At 40.6% G+C, this 22,182-nt stretch overlaps 1 long non-coding RNA gene across 4 annotated transcripts in view; it reads right to left on the reverse strand.

Annotated features, from left to right (window-relative positions):
• Positions 1-22,182, reverse strand: part of LOC117353493 — a 97,196-nt gene that overhangs the window by 59,506 nt on the left and 15,508 nt on the right. For 2 of the 4 annotated variants that reach the window (XR_004537970.1, XR_004537962.1), the window contains one exon: positions 10,086-10,173. This is a non-coding gene — a long non-coding RNA (uncharacterized LOC117353493). Of the gene's footprint in view, positions 1-10,085; positions 10,174-12,001; positions 12,133-12,725; positions 12,778-22,182 lie in introns of those variants that run through there. The other 2 variants (XR_004537974.1, XR_004537973.1) reach the window with 2 other exon arrangements.

A 22,182-nucleotide genomic window follows, 5' to 3' on the forward strand; every position in this document is an offset into this window, starting at 1 on the left:
TACGCCTTTCAGCGCTATATAAATTATAAATAGTAGTAGTAGTAGGTAGAACAGGGCAGGGCTGGGTGGGCGTGGGGGCGGGGCCACAGGTCCGAGTTTTACGTAAAATCTGGTAATCCTACCCAAAGGTATGCCTTCATATCAACCCACTGTTTGCCAGCCCACCTGCTAAAGCTCTAATGGTTACTTGGGGAGCTGAGTTAACACTGACTAACATGCCTTCTGCAAAAATGGAAACCGGCACCTCAGTTGGTGGTAACAATTTCAGCACAAAGCCCCTTCCTTTATTAGTGGTGACTCCAGCGCAACATACCTCTTACTTACTCCTTGTACTAAACATCCATTTCTTTCTCCTCCTTTCTCTGCCCAACACCATTATTCTCCCACTCTCCTCTTTCCCTGGCCCACATGATATGAAAGAATATAGGGTAGCACACTGCTACAGCAGTACCCCTTCCTTCATGGTGCCCTGCACAGCCACATAGGTCACATAACCCAAAAGCCAGCCTGCAGTAGAGCTGTTCTGGGAGAGGGAATGGAAAGCCAGGGTTCAGTAGCTCAGTCAAGAGGGAAACAAAACCAAGAAACACATATAGTTGGGGGGCAATGAACTCCTTTCCTCATTACAAACTCCACCCATCTCTCCTGTATAGTAGCATAGTAAGGATGAGCGGTGCTCAGGGCAGTGGCACCCCGCCCCCCTCCTCACCACGCACAAGCCCCCCCATTCCCTTTCCTCATACCTTTTTAACTTCTGCTGCATGAGCAACATGACCATGTTGTTGGCAGCTCACCCTGTGATGTCACTTCCTGGGTGTGGATCCCGGAAGTGATGTCACAGAGAGTGCTGATGCGGGAAGCAACCTCGTGCCGGGGAAGTAAAAAAGGTTCGGGAGAAGGCAAGGAGTGCGTACGTGACAAGGAAAAGAATGGGGGATGGAGATGAAGAGGAGGAGGGGTGCTGTACCTTTAGGAAGACTCAGAAATGAGGCAAAAAAGGTCTAGGGGTTCCCACAATGGTAGCGGTGAAGAAAACAACTCAAAACTAACAACGTTGTTAGTTTTGAGTTGTTTTCTTCACCGCTACCATTGTGGGAACCCGTAGACCTTTTTTGCCTCATTGCCGAGTCTTTTGAAGTTCCTCTGGCATATTTTTGTTGGGAGTCTTGTTGCGTACCTTTAGGAAGACCATGCCCAGAGCGGACGGCACCCCCGCAACCATCTTACTACGCCACTGCCCATAACCTCTTCCTGCTACTGCCATGCTATTTCTTTGGAAGAGTACATTGAAATGAGCCCACTTAGGCCCTCTTTTACTAAGGTGCGCTAACCGATTAGCACGTGCTAATCTATTTAGCGCACGCCAAATGCTAACGTGTGCATGTTAGTCTATGGATACGTTTATCGTTCGCTAATTCGATTAGCGCACACTAATCGGTTAGCACACCTTAGTAAAAGAGGGGGGTTAGTCAAAACATCAATGTCTCCCATAAGATATAATAAAGGAACTAATTTCTGTGAATAAAGGGAGATGATGTTAATTCTCTATTCCCCTTTCAATTTGAGCCTCATAGGTCTCTGTATTTCAGAGCTGCCAAAGGGACTAAGGGATCAAATACTGGCACAATTCTCTCCTGCTTCCCCATGACCTTCCAGTAAATAACATACTGTATTAATTCTGATCACTGCAGGGCTGGAGGAGAAGGGCAAAATATAGTTATTGCCTTGATCCAGCCCAGCTGGCATAGAAATCTTTACTGAAAAACTAACAATTTTCCAACCTTTCTGTCTATAGTTTAAATTCAAACCTCTGTTTCTGATTAATCGTGGCATTCTCTCTGCCCTCAAGTTCCTCCTTTTAAATATTTTTTCCAGTCTTCCTTCTGTGTCATCATAATTTCTTGCTCCTCCATGTACAGGTCATTGGTGAGGCCCCACATGGAGTATTATGTTCAATTTTGGAGACCGTATCTGGTGAAGAAGATAAGAAGACTTGAAGCGTTCTAGAGAAAGGTGACAAAAATGGTAGGGGGTTTGTGCCACAAGACGTGAGAAAGAAACTGGAAGGCCTGAATATGTATACTCTAACGCAGTGTCCTGCAAACTTTGTCGAACCACGTCACACTAAACGTAGTGGCTGCGGCTCGAGGCATCTGGAATTGCGCAGACGTGAACGCAATGAAATCATGCGCATGTGTGACATCATTGCTTCAATGGTCACACATGCACAAAGGCCCTTCAGACAGGTCCTGAGCCGCCAGTGGAGGGTGCTGGCAGGGAAGACACAAGGAAAGAAGGAGAGGCTCTAGTGCCGTCTGATTGTCTACAAGAAGTGCCTCTCGCCGTGAGAGGCACGTCCTGTAGTCAGTCAGCCGGTGCCTCTCCTCCCCAGCATCTCGCGGCACACAGTTTGCGATACACTGCTCTAGAGGATAGGAGGGACAGGGGTGACAGGATATAGATGTTTAAATACTTAAAAGGTACTGTATTAATACAAAGCTAAATATTTTTCAGAGAAGGGAAAATAGTATAACTAGAGGGCATACATTGAGGTTGTGGGGTGATAGATGTTAGGAAATTCTTTTTCTCAGAGAGGGTGGTTGATGCCTGGAATGTCCTCCCGAGAGAGGTGGTGGAAAGGAAAACAGTGACAGAATTCAAAAAAGGTAGGATGAGCACAAATCTCTAATCAGAAAATGAAGGGTATAAATTGAAGAACTAAGGCCAGTACTGGGCAGACCTGCAAGGTCCGTGACTTGTATATAGTTATACGGTTTAGGATGGGCTGGGGAGGGCTTCGATGAAAACTCCAGTAATTTGGAGATGGTTTAGAAAGGCTGGAGTGGGCCAGAGAGAGTTCCAAGATGGTCGCATGCTATGTTGGCTGAGCTACACGTCTTTGAAAGCTGCCCCAAATTAAATTTTCTGCTACTGTATTACCTGAAATATTGGCAATGCTGAAGAGGAGAGGACGAAGTGCTGCTGGTGCCTCGCAGCACCCCGTGATGGCTGATGAGGAGAATGCAGGGCATACCATTGCCGTCGGTGATTTTCCCTCAGGAGATGCTTCGTGGAGGCAAGACCGAAGCGATCTCTATGGGATTGGAAAAATCGCTGAGTCCCGACGTTAGAGCACCTCCCCCAGGCCCTCAATCCACCAGCTCCCCTCGGGTGGAGGTACTTTCGGAGGCCAGAGTTCACCTCCTCTCGGAGACCAAAGAGAACGAGAAGGGGAGTATGGCAATGGACTCTTTGCCTGTGCATAGGAGTTTGAATATGGAGATTGAAGAGTCCAGCAGGTCGTTCGACGAGCTACGCTGCCAGAGGGTGAGCAAACTGAATTAAATTCACACTTGTTTCAAATTGAAAAACCCCAGAAGGTAACACTTGATTCCTTATGGGATCTTGTAGCCAATTTGGCAAGATCTATAAAACCCCAGCTACAGCAGCTGGAAGGGAAACTTAAGGGCCAAGAAACTGAGATAAACAATTTGAAGATTGAAGTAGAGAACTCTAAAACTTCTTTACAGACTGTCCACCAAGATTTAAAGACCTCCAAGCAAATTAGTGAAACATTAATTAAGGACAATATTAATTTGAGAAGGAAATTGGAGGCATTGGAGAACTTTTCCCGAAATAATAATCTCACACTGATTAATTTCCCTAGGGCTTCTATGGTAGCGCCTAGGGAAATGTTGAAACGTTATATGTTGGAAGTATTGGAGGTTCCTGAGGGTACACAGGTCTACTATCTTCCAAATAAGTTACAAGACCGACAACAACAGGAACTGGAACATAATCCAATTAATATATCAAATCTGTTGGAACTATCTGATAAAGAATTGGTGATTCCTGCAACCTTACTCCTAACAGTAGCTCTCGCACCAGATAAAAACTGGTTGCTGAGACTTTTCTTTAAGAATAAGCAAAAATAATTCTTAGGTTGTAAAATACAGATGTTCCCAGATGTGGCTAAAGACACAAAGAGAAGGAGATGTGAATTTTTGCTGATGAAACCTAGTGTTACAGCTCTGGGGGGCGACTTATTACTTACGTCACCCATGCAAATGTGTAACACATTATCGACAACATAAATTTGTTTTCTTTGATCCTTTCCAACTGTCAACGTCACGCTTGGAGAAAGATGAGATCTGAGTGTTAAAAGGAAAGGATGCCCTAGTTTCAACCAACTAGCTTGCTATTTTTGTTACTATATGTAATTTTCTTTAATACTCACTCATTACCCATCTTGGATCCTTTTTGAGGACTTGAGCTGAAATTTAAGTTTATACTTGATTTCTTTTAGTATGTAATCTTTATTTTTTATTTTTTTCTTTGCTTCAATTTCCTTTCTGTACAAGTTAATGCTTGATTTATAATGAAAAAATAAATAATTTTTTTTAAAAAAAAAAAAGAAAGGCTGGAGTGAGCTTCTACAGCAACTCCAGTAGCTGGAACCTAAGGACACTACTGGGCAGATTTCTATGGCCCATGGCCCAGAAATATCAAAGAAAAAAATACAATTTAATTTAATCATGGCTTTAGAATGCATGTACCTATTGGGCAGACTGGATGGTCTTTATCTGTTGTCTTTTACTATGTTACAATAATATACTAGGGGTTTATCTTGTTGGGCAGACTGGATGGACCACAGAGCTCTTTATCTGCCATCATCTGCTATGTTATCATTTCAGTGGTTAAAAGTATTAAAGAGAACCAGGAGCCAATGTGAAGTACTGCCAGCATTTCATGTTTAAAGGTACGCTGTGTATTGATTTGTCGCAGACGAGTTGGCCTAAAGCCTGATGAGGAGGGCACAGACTGCTGTTCCATCTGCTGAGGCTGTTTTAAGAGTTAACAAATGAGAGAGAGGTCAGGAGTGGGGCTTTACCCAGAAAACCTTATTGAATTAGCAGGAAAAACACTTGGCAGAAATAAAAGAAGGGGAGCTTGTCGCTTCCTAATCCAGAGCAAGAGAGGTGGAGTGCATGCACCAACAAACAAAATCAATCATTTTTCATTGAGCGACCTGGGCCCGGTTATGTGCCATTTGGGATTTCAGTTTTTCTTTCCTAACCTTTACAACCACGCTCTCTTTTACTTTCAGTTACTTAACCTTTCTTGTGTTCGTGCTATAAATATGAGCTTCATCCACAAGATTTATGTCTGAACTGTTTTATACTATTGTAAGTAAAAGCTAGTGTTGAAGAACAGATCTAATCTAGTCAGTGACTGTGAAGATAGGTGGGCAGAATAGAAACTGGGAAGAGAACTGAAAGATTCTTATATGAACTATTTACTTCTCCCCAGTCCTATCCCAGATGAATTATCTTGCCTGTTTATTAAGGCACTGCAACAAATACCTCCTCCCCACCACCACCACTACCAGGGCAGGATTAATTATTTGAGGGCCCCTAGGCACACAAGTACACTGGGTCCCTTAGCCTTGCCCCCTGCCTCACCCCCATTTATTTACCTGTTTTCTTCATTACTTCTTTATTTCTACTTGTATTTCTTTTATTATAAAATTCAAAACAAAGATTACCATACCAGTGCCAGTGTACAGTTTTAGTTCTATGCAAGCCCCAAACATCTCTGAACAAATTCTCCCTTCCTTCCCTTCCCACATACTTGCCCAGGACTTTAACTTCAAACCCTTTCCATGCATATACTGTATATATTTATAAAAGTGTTCAAATGCATTGTAAAGCAGTAATACTATTCAAAATATGTCTATATTAATAACAAAGTTTGCAACTCCTCTTAACTGCCTCACTTTATCTCCCTCTTCTATTAAACTGCGCTAGCAGTTTGTAGCGCAGAGAGCCGCGCTGAATGGCCTGCGCTGATCCCGATGCTCTTAGGAACTCTATGAGCGTCGGGAGCAGTGTAGGCCATTCAGCATGGCTCACAGCGCTAAAAACTGCTATCGCAGTTTCGTAGAAGAGGGGGTTTGTCGTCCAACTTTAACCCATATGTATGTATAAACAACCAAATCTTGTAACTCCTCTGGTACGTTCCACTTCATGTATGTTAATTTGTAACAAAACAACAAGGCAAGCAGTCCACCAAAGAATCCAATGTGGAACAAATAAAGATCGACAGTCAATCAGGTTTATTCAAGGTGCTCCCAGGAACCATGCCTGTTGCATTTCACCAAACAAGGCTGGTCAATGCTAACAGAAAACTATGGATTCCTTTTACTACGCACTACGCGGCTAGAACTAATGCCAGCTCAATGCTGGCGTTAGGGTCTAGCACGCTTGGCAATTCAGTGCACGCTATTCCGCTTGTTAATGCCCTAACGCACCTTAGTAAAAGGAGCCCCATGTCTATCACAGGACACAGAACCACCCTCACTCAGTATGGAATAACAAATTAACCAACCCCCCCCCAAACACACACTTTTTTTTTTTTTTTTGCAAAAGCACCAAAGATGTTTTTAGCGCTGAAACAGAAAAAATATTCATAAATGTTTAAAAAAATCTTACTTACAAAAAAGCACTCTCCTCACAGCAGAAGCAACAACAGTTCCAGCCAAAAGCAAGATTCAGCCATATTTGGGGGGGAGGGGCGGAGGGGGGAACAGCTTGTTCATGTGCACAGAAAAGGTAAGAGGTCAAATAGATACAACTTTCAAAAAAACATTAAGAGCTCCTTTTATTAAAGTGCGCTAGTGTTTTTAGCTTGCGCAACACGCCCTAAACTAACGCCAGCTCAATGGAGGCATTAGCGTCTAGCACACGTGGCATTGCTACACGCACTAAGCGTGCACTAAAACAGCTAGCGCATCTTAGTAAAAGGAGCCCCAAGAGTACCCATACAGGTTAAAAGACTTCAAATTAAAAAAAAAAAATCAAGCATATATGTACAGTATATTAAACAACAATGTATGATTAAACTTAATATTCAATGTTCTCTGCAGTTTTATTGTTGAATGTATTGATTTTTCGTCATTTACCTTGAAGTGATGGGAATTTTGTGTCTATCTACTGTTTGTATTATATGTGGGTGATCAAAGGGCGATCAAGATAATAGGTATGTAACCAATATGTTAATCACATAGTTTTATGTGGTATTAAATAAATAAATAAAATATTCAGTTACTCAAAAATATAATGATAATATTACCAAAACCAAAGTGTAAAATCAATTAGTTTTTATGATACATTACATCGAGGACACATTAAAAGGCTGTTTCCCACAGTCTGCTAAAGCATGAGTTGCTGAAGTCATGCTGTGTGTGTATTTTACGTACTTTTTAGAATAAAGTTCATTTTGTCTTTCTGTACTTTTTGTGTTCCAGTGATGCCATTTACTGAATCTTGATTTGGCTGGAATTGTTGCTGCTGCTGCTGCACACTGAAGAGAGTGCTTATTTGTAAGTAAGATTTTTTTAAAAAATTTTTGCTTTTATGAATATCTTTTCTGCTCCTTTGTGTATGGTTCTTTATATTACCTTTTAGCAGGTGTTTCTTTTGGTATCACCTCACTCACCATACTTTGTCCAATTAATTTGAATGAACTATTAGACATTTGCTCACTACAATGCCCTTAGATGAAGTGTACGAGGGCAAAAGTTTGGGGAATGTGAACAGCGCATGCAAACTGGATATAGAATGCCACTAGAGGTGTCTAGCAGTATGCTTTGTGAATCAGTGTGCCAAAAGGCGTGCAGCTGAGTGGTCACATTGTTTTGTTCTGTGCAATTTTCTAAGGTTGTGTTTTAGTGACTCGGCGGATTTTGATATGACGGATTTTACTGAGCGAAGAATCTGCATCAAATTTTGTTTCAAACTTAAAAAAAAAAACTGCTGCAGAAACCCATCGTATGCTCCAGGAAGCCTTTGGAGATAATGCCATGTGCCAAAGCAAAGCCTTTCTTTGGTACAAATGTTTCAAGGACAGACGAACATCTGTCCACGACGATGACCGTTCTGGACGACCGTCAACAAGCACAACACCAAAACCATAGCAAACGTTTGTGAGATTATCCTTGCAGATCGTGGGCAAACTATCCATGATGTTTGTTAGATAGTAGGACAGTCATATTGTGAGGTTTTGAAGCGGTTGAGTGAGAGCATTCTGCACAAATGCCCAGACAAGTGGAAAAACAAAAATTGGTTGCTCCACCATGACAACGCGCCCACTCAGACATCACTCGTTGTTCGACAATTCCTGACTTCCAAAAACATTACAGTGATTACGCACCCTCCCTATTTGCCTGATCTTACAACCTGTGATTTTTTTCCTATTCCCCAAAATGAAATTACGACTGAAAGGGTGCCGTTTTAACATAATTGAAGAGATCCAGGCAGAATCGCAGGAGGACCTCCACGCACTCACCCAAGATGACTTCCATAGATGCATGGACCCATGGGTAAAATGCTAGGATCGCTGTACTGTATACATTCTCAAAGGGACTACTTCAAAGAAGACGGTGAATTTCCTGAACTTTTGGGTAGCACCTCATATACTTCATTTTTGTAATGCATGGTTTATTAATATCATCTTTTATGCAACTGTTTTATGTATTTTTGAACCTTTAATTTTTTTTAGAATGTAGCCATTCACTGTATTATTGTATGTCATGTTTTAGATGATTTAATCTATATTATGCTTTTATTTATTAGTGCATATTATGATTTTATGCGTGCTTGGCCAAATTAATGTGCCCATGAGCTTTTCTTATCATATTTGTATAGGCAACTATCCTAGACTTGTCACGGCCATGATAACTTCATTTTGAAGGTGTAATAAATAATTACCGGTAGTACCTACCAGTTAAATCCTTTATCATGTGGTAAAGAATGCATTGCTCATTAGTATATCTATGTGTGTATGTATTTCCAAGTCTAGCATACATCGTACTCTATGAAATAACACTTCTATATGTGTACATTTTTAATATTTACAAGCAAACTCTTTCTAGTTATTAATCAGTTTTAAAGATAATATGTAGAAATAAAAATAAATAAAACAAAAATAATTCAGGTAATACCTTTTTTATTGGACTAACTAGAGCACGGTTAGCTTAGCTTTCAAAGGTAATCCTTCTTCATCTGATCAGAGATCAGATCAGAGACATAGAATCTCTCAGTGAACTTCGAGTACCATTCAGTGGAAGGTTCCCGAGGATATACGTCAAGTCAGCATGAAGTCTTCAGAACTGACCATCACAGCACATACTGCCCTTATCTTGTTAGCTACATAAATTCAATTAAGTGACAGTTCAGTTATCAAAGTACAAAAAATAAGAGAAGGCACAGCAGGTAGTGTCAAGAGAACTCTGATTTCAGGTGATGCGCAGAGCAGGAAGCAGTCTCTGATCTCCAAGAGAGGTGTTGCATTATCAGTTTGATGCATTGCTTATCTAGTGTTACTTTTTCTACTGTCAGGTTTATTTACATAGTCCACTAATAAGTTCACCCCCCCCCCTAAAAAAAATCATATTTCAGATGCCAGGCTTCATAAGCACTGCCTGATAGATTTTGCAAATGAGCTACCTCAAGAGAGTGTCTCTCTTTAGTCCTAGTGCATTTCAGATAAACAGCATTTGTGCAGCTAACTATTAAATATATATATTAGTACATATATTTTGGACCTTTATAGTGCAAACTGTAGTTTGTTTTTACTACTTTCATGGGGCCTGTTTCACAAAGACACGCTAGCGGCTGCAGCGCGGTAACGGCCCCGAAGCCCATAGAGATTTAAAGGGCTTCGGGACTGTTGCCGCGTGGCAGCCGCCAGCGCGGCTTTGTAAAACAGGCCCAAAGTCTTAAAGACTTTGGTTATTATATTTGGTCTGTCAACAATCAACTATAAACACTGTTGTGGTTTCTGTGAATATATTAATCCAGTATATAAAAATTCATACTTTTTAAATTATTTATTTATATATTGCAAATTATTACAAGTAATAACACTTGTTACAGAACAGCAGATAAGAATATTGTTCAGCAAGAAGAAAAATTAATTCATAAAAATTTTCTTAAATCTTCCTTAGACTACAAGATTTAGAGGAGAGGTCTAGTAACTAGGAGAAAAACAAACAGAAAGAATCATAAGAAGCAAAGGCTACTTACTCGCTTGACAATCCATTCCAATTAAACATTCAACTATCTTTCCTTTCCCCAGAGAGATTCTTAAGGTCCAAAAAAGATCTCAATTGATCTGGAACAAAGAGTACATACTTATTTCCAAGGTAACGTACCACACATTTACATGGATATGCTAACAGGAACGAACTAAACTAAACTGAGGGCTCCTTTTACTAAGCTGCGATAACATTTTTAGCGTGCGAATTGCCGCACGTGCTAAAACCGCAATACGTAGCTAGAACTAACACCAGCTCAATGCTGGTGTTGGCGTCTAGCGCGCACAGCAATTCTGCACGTGCTAAGCGCGCGCTAAAACCGCTATCGCAGCTTAGTAAAAGCAGCCTTAAAACAAATGCCGTCGACAGTCAAGCCACCATGTTGGCCCCTCTAAAAATTCACACATAAGATCATATGTTAATAAATAACATTTTACCTCAAAGGCCTCATACAGCTGTGTTAATGTCTTTAGTGCTCACCTACTGTACGTTACTATGTGCTAATTGTCACATTAAACAATTAATGAGGAAAATACTGTGTTGAGATGGGGGCTGTGCCTTACAGGTAGTGTGAAGGTTATTAGTGGCAGATAACAGAATGATAAGTGCCACTCAGGAAGAAAAGCTAATCACATCACACATTACTGACCATGTATTCTTTATGTTATTGGCACAGTGGCCCTCTCCAAAATGCTAAGAACATTACCACACATTTACAAAGATTTTTTTTCTAGTTTATGTTTATTACATTACATTACATTAGTGATTTATATTCCGCCATTACCTTGCGGTTCAAGGCAGATTACATCCAAACTAAAACAAAATTACATTCAAAATTTTAAGGAATAGAATAAGCGATGACATATAATTTTTAAGGTAATATATATTGGGTAAAGAGTTACCAAAGGGAAGTGGAGGTCTTTAGGAGATAATAATAGGGTGAAATTATGGGTTTTAGATAACGTTTGGTAGATAAAAGAGTATTAGAGAGATCTAAAGGTAAATAGAGTGTTGGATATTGGGTTGGGACCTTTATTAGACCTTTATATACCACCTTTATACTCTTTGGCCTCAGGGAAGTTTATAAATGTAAAATAAAATAAAAAAATAGGAAGAAAGAAACTACAACAACGGAGAATAAAGTACAAAAGAAAATAGGGGTAAGAAAAAGAATTAAAAAAAAAAAAAAAGGGAGAAAATTGTTTGTTACTAGTGATTCAGCAGCCAATGGATTTGGAAAGATTAAGAGCCAAATCAATTTCAAATAACTGGGAACAAACCACATCAAGACAAAGGGCTCCTTTTACTAAGGTACTGTACGCTAGGGTTTTTAGCGCACACAGGAAATTACCTTGCGCTACGCTTCTAGAACTAATGCTGGCGCTAAGGTCTAGCGCGCGCGGCACTGTAGTGCACACTATTCTGCGCGGTAAAACCCTAGCCCACCTTCGTAAAAGGAGCCCAAAGTTGTAGAGGAGATAAATATGGATCAAGTGAGTCAACATGGAAAAAATACGACTGAGGGGGAGATATGATTGAAGTCTACAAAATCCTGAGTGATGTAGAATGGATACAAGTGGATTGTTTGTTTTTTTACTGCATCAGTTTAACTTTTCCCTCCTTCAGCCTTCTCTCAAATTAGTGTTAGAGACTGTAACAACACCTCCAGCTCAGGGCAGAAGGGGAATAGAATTGAAACCCAAGGTTTTCAATTCCCACCCACCCGCACTGTATCCTTTCAGTAATCCTAACCCCCTCCCCCTCCTTGGGGCATAGATTGAAGTACTGCAGCACATTTTCCACAGGGCAGCAAACAAAACCCTTTTCTTTAAAACTTTAAACAAAAAAAGGGCAGATTCACAGTTCTAACCTTTCACTTGGCAAAAAACAAACAAACCCAACAACCTTCCATGGGATTTCTCCTCCTTCTCCTTTTTGAATGCTATCTTCACAGTCCTTAGCAATTTCCATGGGAAGGGTTTTCCCTGGTGAAGACTGCACAGCACCTTCAGGAGCTTCAATCATCTTCATATCCGTATTCTCAGGAAGGTTGGTGCTCTCCCCTAAGTCATCCCCCTTGAAAACATTAGGTTTGCCTTTAAGTTCCCTCTCAAGGGTGTAATGGGGCACTGCCAGCAAAGGCTTCCCTTTTCTCTCATAAGTCTCAACTGTGGGTCTGGCTCTGTTGTTCAATTCTATTGGCTCAGGTGTTGCTCTCTCCTGTTACTTTGTGAACCTCTAATTTTGACCATCTCATTTACCCCCGTGTGGCTTTAGGATGTCCTGGCATTATCTAGGCAAGGAATACAGGTCCACTTCTGGGTCTTGCCAGGGGATACGAGCATGCTAGACTGCCCTGCACTACCATGCCCATGACAAGTTATAGAACAAACAAAATATATTTCCTTCATTGAGTGTCGCCTAGTTTTTGTAATTTTGATGGAGTAAAAACATCGCAGGTTAAGACGCCTATCAAAGTTTTCAATCTGTTCTATTTTCCTTTGCAATATCAGTCTATCATTAACTTCTGAATTCTTAAAGTCTTAAAGATTTTTAACCTTTCCATGCAGCTGTCAAAACTGGGTAGTAGAATTCATTTTATATCTATTGTCTTTGAAAGATTATCTACCTTAGATACCAAAGATGCTACCTCCTCTGTTGATTTCTTCACCGTGGCAGTTAGATCTTGTAATGTCTTAAAAAAAGGAAATAAGGTAACCTCAGAGAGAAGCCACGAGCTCTCACACACTCCATAGATGTATAAACCTCAGGCAGCACAAGGCCTGTGAATCCACTACTGGACTTAAATACAAAAAGTGAGTGAAAAGCTCACGAGGTGAGCAGAGGGGCAGAGGGGAGCACTAAGTGAATGTCGGAACATAAGACATGCTCTATCAATGCCTATCATGAATTGAAGATAAGTTCTTATAAGATAGACCTTTTTGAATACACACATGAATATATATATATAAAATTGTCATACAAAAGAAGACACATATGAATATAAAAACTCAAAAAATTACTCTATATATATGAGGACAGAGGGGGATGAATGAAGAACTGCTAGACCTCTGAAAGCACTATTGCTTGGATTGGTCATATCTGACACCCCACCTCGTGAGCTTTTCACTCACTTTTTGTATTTAAGTTTAGTTGTTCACTTTTTGTTTTTTCACGAAACGTATGTAAAGGATAATCCACTACTGGGACACAAGTCTTGGCCTTCATTGCTGCTACAGCTGCTAGACTCAGAATTACATTTAAAACTCTTTTTGCATTTGAAATTTAATAAATATGATTTACATTAAAACTCTTTTTCTAGCGTTTCAAAGTTCAAACCAATCACTCCCCTTTGTTCATTGAGAGACTTTTGATTTCGTACAAATCCTCAAAATCACTTCGATCATCGCAACAGCATTTTCTTACTATCCTCTCCCTTCGACAGTTATTCTATGACACAACACGTAAAACCATGTGTTCAGTAGTTGCAACAACATTATGGAACACCCTCCCCACAACCCTAAGACAGGAAACTAATTTAAATAATTTCAAGTCCAATCTTAAAACTTTTCTCTTTAAAGACTCTTTTGAGATTTAGATCTAAGGTTCATTCCGGACAACCCCTTTTCCCTGACATTTTTTCCTTTACCTTCTCCTTTTTATTTTAAATACTGTAACCATACCCATTTCCCTTTTGTTAAATGTTTTGTCAATAGAATCTTTTAGTATGTATGTTCCTTTCCCTGATTTTTAATCATTTTTTAAATAAATTCTGTATGATGTAAACCGCATTGGTAATTAAAGCGGTATATCAAGCCATAATAAACTTGAAACTTGAAAAGACTGACATCATGCCCCCTAAGCAGCAGGCGCTCCTTCGCCATGCTGCAACACAGGATCAACACCACAGATTCAAATGCTACAGACCCAGTAGTGTAGCACTAATCCATTACTGTACTTGGGGAGGATGACCTGGCCGGCAAGGGGACAACCTTAATCATCCTGTGCTCTTAGTGTGAGGCACCAAGGCCAGGCAGGAAATTCAGTAATAAAAACAGCAAGTAACAGCCTCAAGGAGAGCTTCACATCACACACCAGTGTCATGCTGCCATCTTGGACACACCTGTCCAAACCTGTTTTAAATTCAGCTATGCTAACTACTTGTTCCACATCATCCAGCACAATTTACATGCTGTTAATTAAAAAGAAAAGTGTACAACAGTCCTTTGTACTGTTATGCTATCACTCGTGTTCTCCACAAACAGTACTTCATAACATATTCACTTATAATTTTTACTTATCCATTGATCTTCAGAAGTGTCAGTATTAACCAATTGGTCTGAGTGGCCAAATACTATGTGGCACTAGCCTCCTCATCAGACTGTTATGTTTTATATAAAGTGCATTAGTGCTTCTATACTTGAGTAAATAAATAATCTTTCAACTTATCTTTTTTTCTGCATTTTCCGAGTTTTCCCTTTGTTAATAGTTATCGGGAAAGGACCTGTCATTCCGACATGTTTCGCCCGAAGGCTGTATCAAGAAAAAGCTCCCCCCCCCTTCTGCTTTAGCTCCACACCATCCCGATCAATGGAAATTTTGTGACAAAGATCTGGCACTTCTGAAGACCAATGAATAAGTAAAAATTATAAGTGAATATGTTATGAAGTACTGTTTGTGGAGAACATGGTTAATTAAAAAGAGGCATTCTTGGGGCATGTATTTAGATAAGTAGACAGCTCATACATTTAACTCCTTTTGTATTAGCTGCCTACAGCTATTACAAATATAGAGTTTGCCTTCTGTAACATGAAATTAACTATATGATCCATGTGGACAAATTCCCCAAAATAAGACAGTGTCATATTAATTTTGGGTCCAAAAATGCATTAGGGCTTATTTTCGGGGGATGTCTTATTTTTTTCATGTACAACAATCATCTCTCCCTTCTTCTCCTCTACCCACCCCCCAATTTTTCCTCATTCCTTCCCCCCATGTGTAGAATCTTTCCTTCCTTCTCACCCATCTCCTTGTGTAGCATCTTTCTATCTCTCCCTGCTATCCCCCAGTATAGCAGAAACCTACAGACCTTCTCACTGTGAAACTGGCATACCTCTGCTCTGTGGCCTCCAAAAACAGCAGTGGTCAGTGATATGGCAGAGGGCAGGCTCCAGCGGGGAAGGCCGTGAAGCAGCCCGTTCAGAGCATTTCCATCACTGCTGCTTTAGGAGGCCTTGGAGCGGAGGTATGTCAGGTCTCACCGAGGTGGGGGTTGCTGAATCAACGAGTCAGATTTTTTTTGGCAAATCAGGCAGGAATGGAGTCAGGGAGTGTTGGGGACATTCAAGGGGGGGGCTTTGGGGGTTGATCTTAACTAGGGCTTATTTTTGGGGTAGGGCTTATATTAGGAGCATCTTTAAAAATCATGCTAGGGCTTATTTTCGGGATAGGTCTTATTTTCATCGAAACAGGGTAAGCAGGCATATCATACAACTAAGCTGGCCATTCAAAATAGCCTGTATGTTAAGACAAATTGAAAGAAAGCCTTTGCTAATGCAAGGCAGAATGATTTCTAGTAAATGCAATTTGTACTACATAACTTCAACCCCGTCACAAAATTGCTTCACATATTTTCAGTCTGCTTATGTCTCCACTCTAGGGAGGTTCCAAAATGATTTGCCAGCCCACAGATACAGTATATGAAATCTGGTAATAAGACTATGTAGATAATGAACAAATACTTATGCACACCTACTCAAAACTAGTGATTGACTTAAAGTTTCTGTACAGTTTCATAGAAATTGTAGATGTATCAAAACAGCCACTGCTTTTTTTTTTTTTTTTTTTTTTTTTAATATGCACTTCCAGGCATCCTAATGAACTTAAGCTTGAAGAGTAATATCACTGTTCCGCCTTCTGGTATTATGATTTATCTGTTGTAGAGATTAAGTTTCTTGCAGCAGACATTAATATGATTTTATTTCAACTTCAACTTGACAATTTCTAGTGGTAGCAAACTTTCTGAAATTAAGTGCAGAATTACATATTTCTTCTTTATATTTGCTGTTTGATGAAAAGTAGTTGCTGGAGTTAGATTTTGCATGTGATAATCAAGCTGTCATAATGCAGAGAGCAGAAAATCAGCTTTATGGACTAGACTGTTCACCATTGCTTGAAGTTAAGACTTAGCATGGAACTTGCTTTTCTATTCCTTCCTAGTTTAACAGGTGCATATCAATCTAATTATGTATCTATATCTTATATCTATGTAACTCTTGTTAGCCTGGTTAGCATCAGGGCAGTTTGTTTGGGGTTGTTTTTTTTTGTTTTTTTTTAGTAAAGTTAAGATTTTATAGGGAAGTGAGAGCTAAAACCAGTAAAAACGGAAGCTGAAGGAACACTAAATTCACCCACTCAACACTCTCCTTTCATCCAATAAGTTAGGCCAGGCCAAAAAATACAGTTCTGAACTAAATGGTTTACTATTAATCATTTCTATAGCGCTACCAGACATACGCAGCACTGTACACATTTGGGTCCTTTTACTAAGGCGCACTAATCAATTTAGCACACGTGCTAAAGATTAGCACATGCTAAATGCTAAGGTGCCCAGAATCATTCAGAATACAGCCATCCGTCTCATCTATGGTCTCAAAAAATCCGATCATATAAGCCCGTATGGCAGAAAACTACACTGGCTGCCGAGGGAGGCAAGGGTCATCTTCAAGTTTACCTGCATCTGCTTCAAAATCATAACCGGTTTATCCCCAATCTACCTCTCGCATCACTTTGAATTTCCAGGCACCACTTGCACACGTAATGCCTTCCCCTCCCTGAAAGGCTGTATCTACAAGAGATTCCTTGATAGATCACTGTCATTTCAAGCAGGCAAATGGAATAAATGTCTAACCACCCTCATTTCCAACTCATCCTCCTACCAAGCCTTCAGGAAATCAATTAAAACCTATCTCTTTGACAAATTCCTCTGACTCCTTCCTGCCTTGTAACTTCTCTGAAATAGAGGTCTGCACGGGAATGGGGATCGCGGGAATCCCCCCCATAACCCACGGGACTCCCACAGGGACCCCCTTCTGGCCTACGGGACTCCCACGGGGATCCCCCTCTAGCCAACGGGACTCCCACGGGGATGGAAGGCTTTGGAAGAAGGATTCGTCCATATAATATAATGGACACATCAGCCTTAGTAAAAGAGGGGGTTTATAAGTTAATTACCTGAACAGAAAACAAAAAAAGGGTTCCACCAAAGAGATTCCACAAGGGAAACAGCAAAAGAAACTGTGGAATTGATGATCCTGTCAGATGTAATTGCTGCTCTTTATGGGGACGGGCGGGAATGGAGGTAATTCCTTGCGGGGATGGGTGGGGACGGAGAGGATCCTGATGGGGACGATTTCTGTCCCTGCGCAACTCTCTACTCTGAAACACTTCTGGATAGACCTAGCTACTCCCGGCTTACCAATATAACTAGAAACTTTTGCTCTGTAACATCGCTGTCTGTGTACAGTCTCTTCCTCTGTAAACCGCTCTGAACTGCTCGTGGTATTGCGGTATACAAAAATAAACTAATTATTATTATTCTATGGGCACCTTAGCATTTAGCGCGTGCTAATCTTTAGCGTGCACTAAATCGGGTAGCGCTCGCTAAATCAGTTAGTGCAAGCTAAATTGGTATGTGCGCCTTAATTAAAGGATCCCTCTATACAGATAGTGGCAAGAATGTAGGTTCATAAACCTGTGAATCTTTAGTAGATTTCCTTTTGAACCCCCTGCCTGGGTAGAGGTTAAAATTCCTATATAGCTTTTCCTTCTCAGGACCCCACTTCTAGAAACCAGCTGATCTGAATTTCTCTTCTAGGTTGCAGTGTTTTATGAGCCTTCGGATGCACAGTTCAAGTTTATTTTAATTTGATATGCTGCCTATCATTAGCCCCCCTCTTTTACAAAGGTGCACTAAGTTTTTTATCACACGCTAAATATTAGTGTGTGCTTAACACGCAACTAAACGCTAACGCGTGCATGTTATTCTATAGATGCGTCAGCAGTTAGTGATTTAGCAGGTACTAAATCCGCGCTAAAACGCTTAGTGCACCTTTGTAAAAGAGGGCCTAAGTCTAAGCGGTTTACAAACAATGTTGAAATAAATATAAAGTTAAAAAAAAAAAAAAAGGTATTCAAAGACAGATATGAACAACAAAGAACTGTAACATGATACATAAGGGGTGCAATGTATTAAATATATGATATTGTATATATACTGGGGTTCTCTCTGTCTTTGAGTTTCTCCTAGGAGTGTTTTTAGGTACCTACTTCTTTTCAGGGTTGCTCTTGTTACTCTTTCTCCCCTGCCTTCCTAGGAGGAAGGGTACTTATCTGGTTTCCCTTTCCAGCTTCCCTGTGTGCAAATACATCAGTTTTATTAGATGTGCTTCTCTTCTGCCCCTTCCATATGCAATGGTTTGAATAGCCAGAGGCCTTCTACTTCTTAGTTATTTTTTAATTGGAAAGAACAGAGCCCAAGCTTGGTCCCTTTGCCATAGTGGCACAGTGGCCGGGGAGCAGGAGCCAAAAACAATACTAATCCCAATGGTTTGGTATTTATTCAATTTCCCTCAATTTATTCAATTTCCCTCAATTTATTCAGTTTCCCTCCAATAGGTTTGTTCATCTACGGTATCATTCTGTGTCAAAAGGTTACATACCTCACTGGAGGTTTTTGCTAAACAAAATTTAGGAGCTCTCTACTGCACATTTATCTGGCTCTATCTCTGCTTCTATATACTGTATCTATATCCATATCTGTGCAACCCTGGTCTCACTCACACTCAGACATGGGCATCAGCTAGCTCTTTGGGTCAGGGACCAGTGACCAGGATTCATAAAAAGAGAAAGTTCTGTTTGAAGCTGGTATAGACCAGGGCCAGATATGATCTGGTAGGCCAGAGGATACTTTTCCAGGGGCTTTCAGTTATCACACTCAGTCCACACTTTATTTTATTTATTTAATTTTCTATACTGCTCTCCCAGGGAGCTCAGAATGGTTTACATGAATTTATTCAGGTACACAAGCATTTTACCTATCTGTCCCAGTGGGCTCACAATCTATCTAATGTACCAGGGGCAAAGGGGAGATTAGGTGACTTGCCCAGGGTCACAAGGAGCAGCGTGGGTGCTGAGGCTGTAGCTTTAACCACTGCGCCACACATTCCCCTTTCTTTTCATTGTCTAACCAAGACCAAGGTGCAATTGATAACTGAAACTTCATTGCAGATTTAATTCACAACTATTTACAGTTCACTTTCTCAGAATACTGAAACTGTTTTCAAAGCTGTGTGTGACAAAGTCAAAATAAAGAACTCTTTCATTATGTTCCCCAATCTTCATACAACTCCTTTTGTACACGTGATGAGCCACTCCAGGTCTCACCCTCTTCCTTCAGTTCAAGACCTCTCTTCTTTCCCACCAAGCTAAAACACTCCACACAGGCTCTGCTTTAAGCAGGGTCTCTCACTCTCACAGTTATCCCTTGAGATGGCTCTCCACACAATCCTTGCTCTGTCCTCTCCTGATACCCTCTGGAGGGCAAAGTCTCAGTTTATTCTCTCAGTGAGCTATTCCAGGGCCCACCATCGCTCTTCAGCCCGGGACCATGGTATCTTCCCACCAAATTGAAACACATTGTTGTTTGCTCTTTTAACAACCCTACACAGACTTTCCCTCTGCAAGTTGTCAGCACATTCAGGAGTCTCCCTCAGGATGACCAAAAGCCCTGATCCTACTCTTCTCCCTTTTATCCTTATCTCCTCTTCTACTCTGGTTTAGGGCCTCCAACTCCTCCTACATAGTTCTTCTATCCACACATGTACATACTTAGTGACTCCCCAAAGAATCCTGTGCCTCAAGCTCTAAAGCAGAGGCACTCTTCAGGGGAGTCACATCTAGGGTTACCAGACATCTGGGAAAACCCAGAGATGTCCTCTTTTTAGATAACTGGCCGGGCTCCTGGACGGACTTTCCAAAACCTTTCATTTGTCTGGGTTTTGGAAAGCCCTGTCTGGGTTTTGGAAAGCCCTGATGAACTCCAACCGCATCTGGAGGGCCTCTGAGTATATGTGGATTATGTCACACACATCCATACATGCTCCAAGCCCTCTAGAAACAGCTGGAGCTCGTCTGGAAGACGAGAGGAGGCTTTGTGGGGGGCAGTGCTGGAGTGGAATGGGGCAGAGCTGGAGGCAGAATTGAATGGGACTGAGGCAGAACTAGGCGGGGCAGGGTGAGGTCATGTGCCCAAGGTTTCCCAGAGAAAATTATGGTAATCCTAATCACATCTATATTTATTGAATCTATCTTTACAGATCTCTCTCTTTTCCTATAATATAATTCTGTCACAATTATGTTGTTCATTAAATTGTTTAAGGTGTTTTTTTTTCCTTTTTTTCATATAGATTTGTTTCCATACTTTTTTCCTGATATCTCATTTATCTAGCGAGTCCCAAGCTTATTAAGAAAAATATATAACCCCTCCCCCCGTTTTACAAAAGTGCGCTAGTGTTTTTAGCACTGGCTGCGGTGGTAACAGCTCCGTTGCTCATAGGAATTCTATGAGCATTGGCACTGTTACCTCCATGGCCAGTTCTAAAAACACTAGTGTGCTTTTGTAAAAAAAAAAAAAAAAAAAAGGGGGGGAGGATAGTTTTGGTATACTGTACCTTAAAAACATATAATCTCTCCATATTTCTTTTAAAGTCATTCTCACAGACCCTTTAATTATTCATTTGCTGGGATAAAAAGTCCATTAAGGATCTGATTCATCACCTCCCACCTCATTTAATAAGCCACAGTAGATAGAGGTTGCTACCACAGCCCAGAGCGCTAAATGCTCTGATGCTCAAAGAATTCCTATAAGCTTCAAAGCAGCGATGGAGCATTTAACACCTATGGCCATGGTAGAAACTTCTACCACGGCTAAGTACAAGAGGGTCCAAGATCTTTGCCTATAGATTCATAACAAAAGAGAGGACTCGATGAATCAGGCTCTATGAGTTAATTATTCTTTTTAGATTGACTTAATATACTGTTTAATTATAGAACATGCTCTGTAATTATATGATGCCATTATGAAAAAAATAAGCTCTTACTCATAATGAAGGGAGTTTTGATTTTGTGGGCCACTGATATCTGTCTTTATAACAATGATCATTTTTCTCATAGTGGCAGGTACTACACAAAGAAATATCTTCCAACATTTTTTTAAAGAACTAGCAGATTAACCGAATTCTTATTAAATATTAGAGCTACCAGTATGCAGCTTATATCTTTACTTGCTAGTAAAAGGATGAACAGGTAATAAAGATGGTAAACTTAAGAATGATCAAAATCCCACTATAGAGTGTGAGAGAGAGAAACGTGGAGGGGCATTTTTTGATATAATGTCCAAGAATGGAAATAGACATCTCCTGGAAGTCACTCAAAAGTCAGCAGCTACTGTATAATCAAAAAAACACAAAAAATGTATGGCATGTTTCAAAAATCGGTGAGATATACGTCTGGAAAAGCAGCATCTAGATCAGGGATGTCAAAGTCCCTCCTCGAGGGCCGCAATCCAGTCGGGTTTTCAGGATTTTCCCAATCAATATGTATGACATCTATTTGCATGCACTGATTTCACTGTATGCTAATAGATCTCATGCATATTAATTGGATAAATCCTGAAAACCCGACTGGATTGCGGAACCTCGAGGAGGGACTTTAACACCCCTGATCTAGATGATAAACACCGACGCATGTCAAAAGTATGCCACAGAAAATGTCTGCAATATTGCTCAGCATAGAGAACGTCAGCGATGACATCAACACGTCACATTCTTATGATGTGCTGAATGTGTATATATAGCGCTACACGTGGAGAAACTTCCTTGTGGGAGTGAAGAGTAGAAGAGACATAGTGGAGGTAGTGAGCGTAGAGAAAGCAAGAGAGGAGAGTGTGATACAAAGAGAAAGTGTGTGATAGAGAGTGTGGGTGTGTAAGAGCGGAAAGAGTGTGAGAGAGAGAGAGAGAGGTAGGT

This window comes from Geotrypetes seraphini, chromosome 1 (assembly GCF_902459505.1).
Source record: "Geotrypetes seraphini chromosome 1, aGeoSer1.1, whole genome shotgun sequence".
NCBI classification, from domain to species: Eukaryota; Metazoa; Chordata; class Amphibia; order Gymnophiona; family Dermophiidae; genus Geotrypetes; species Geotrypetes seraphini.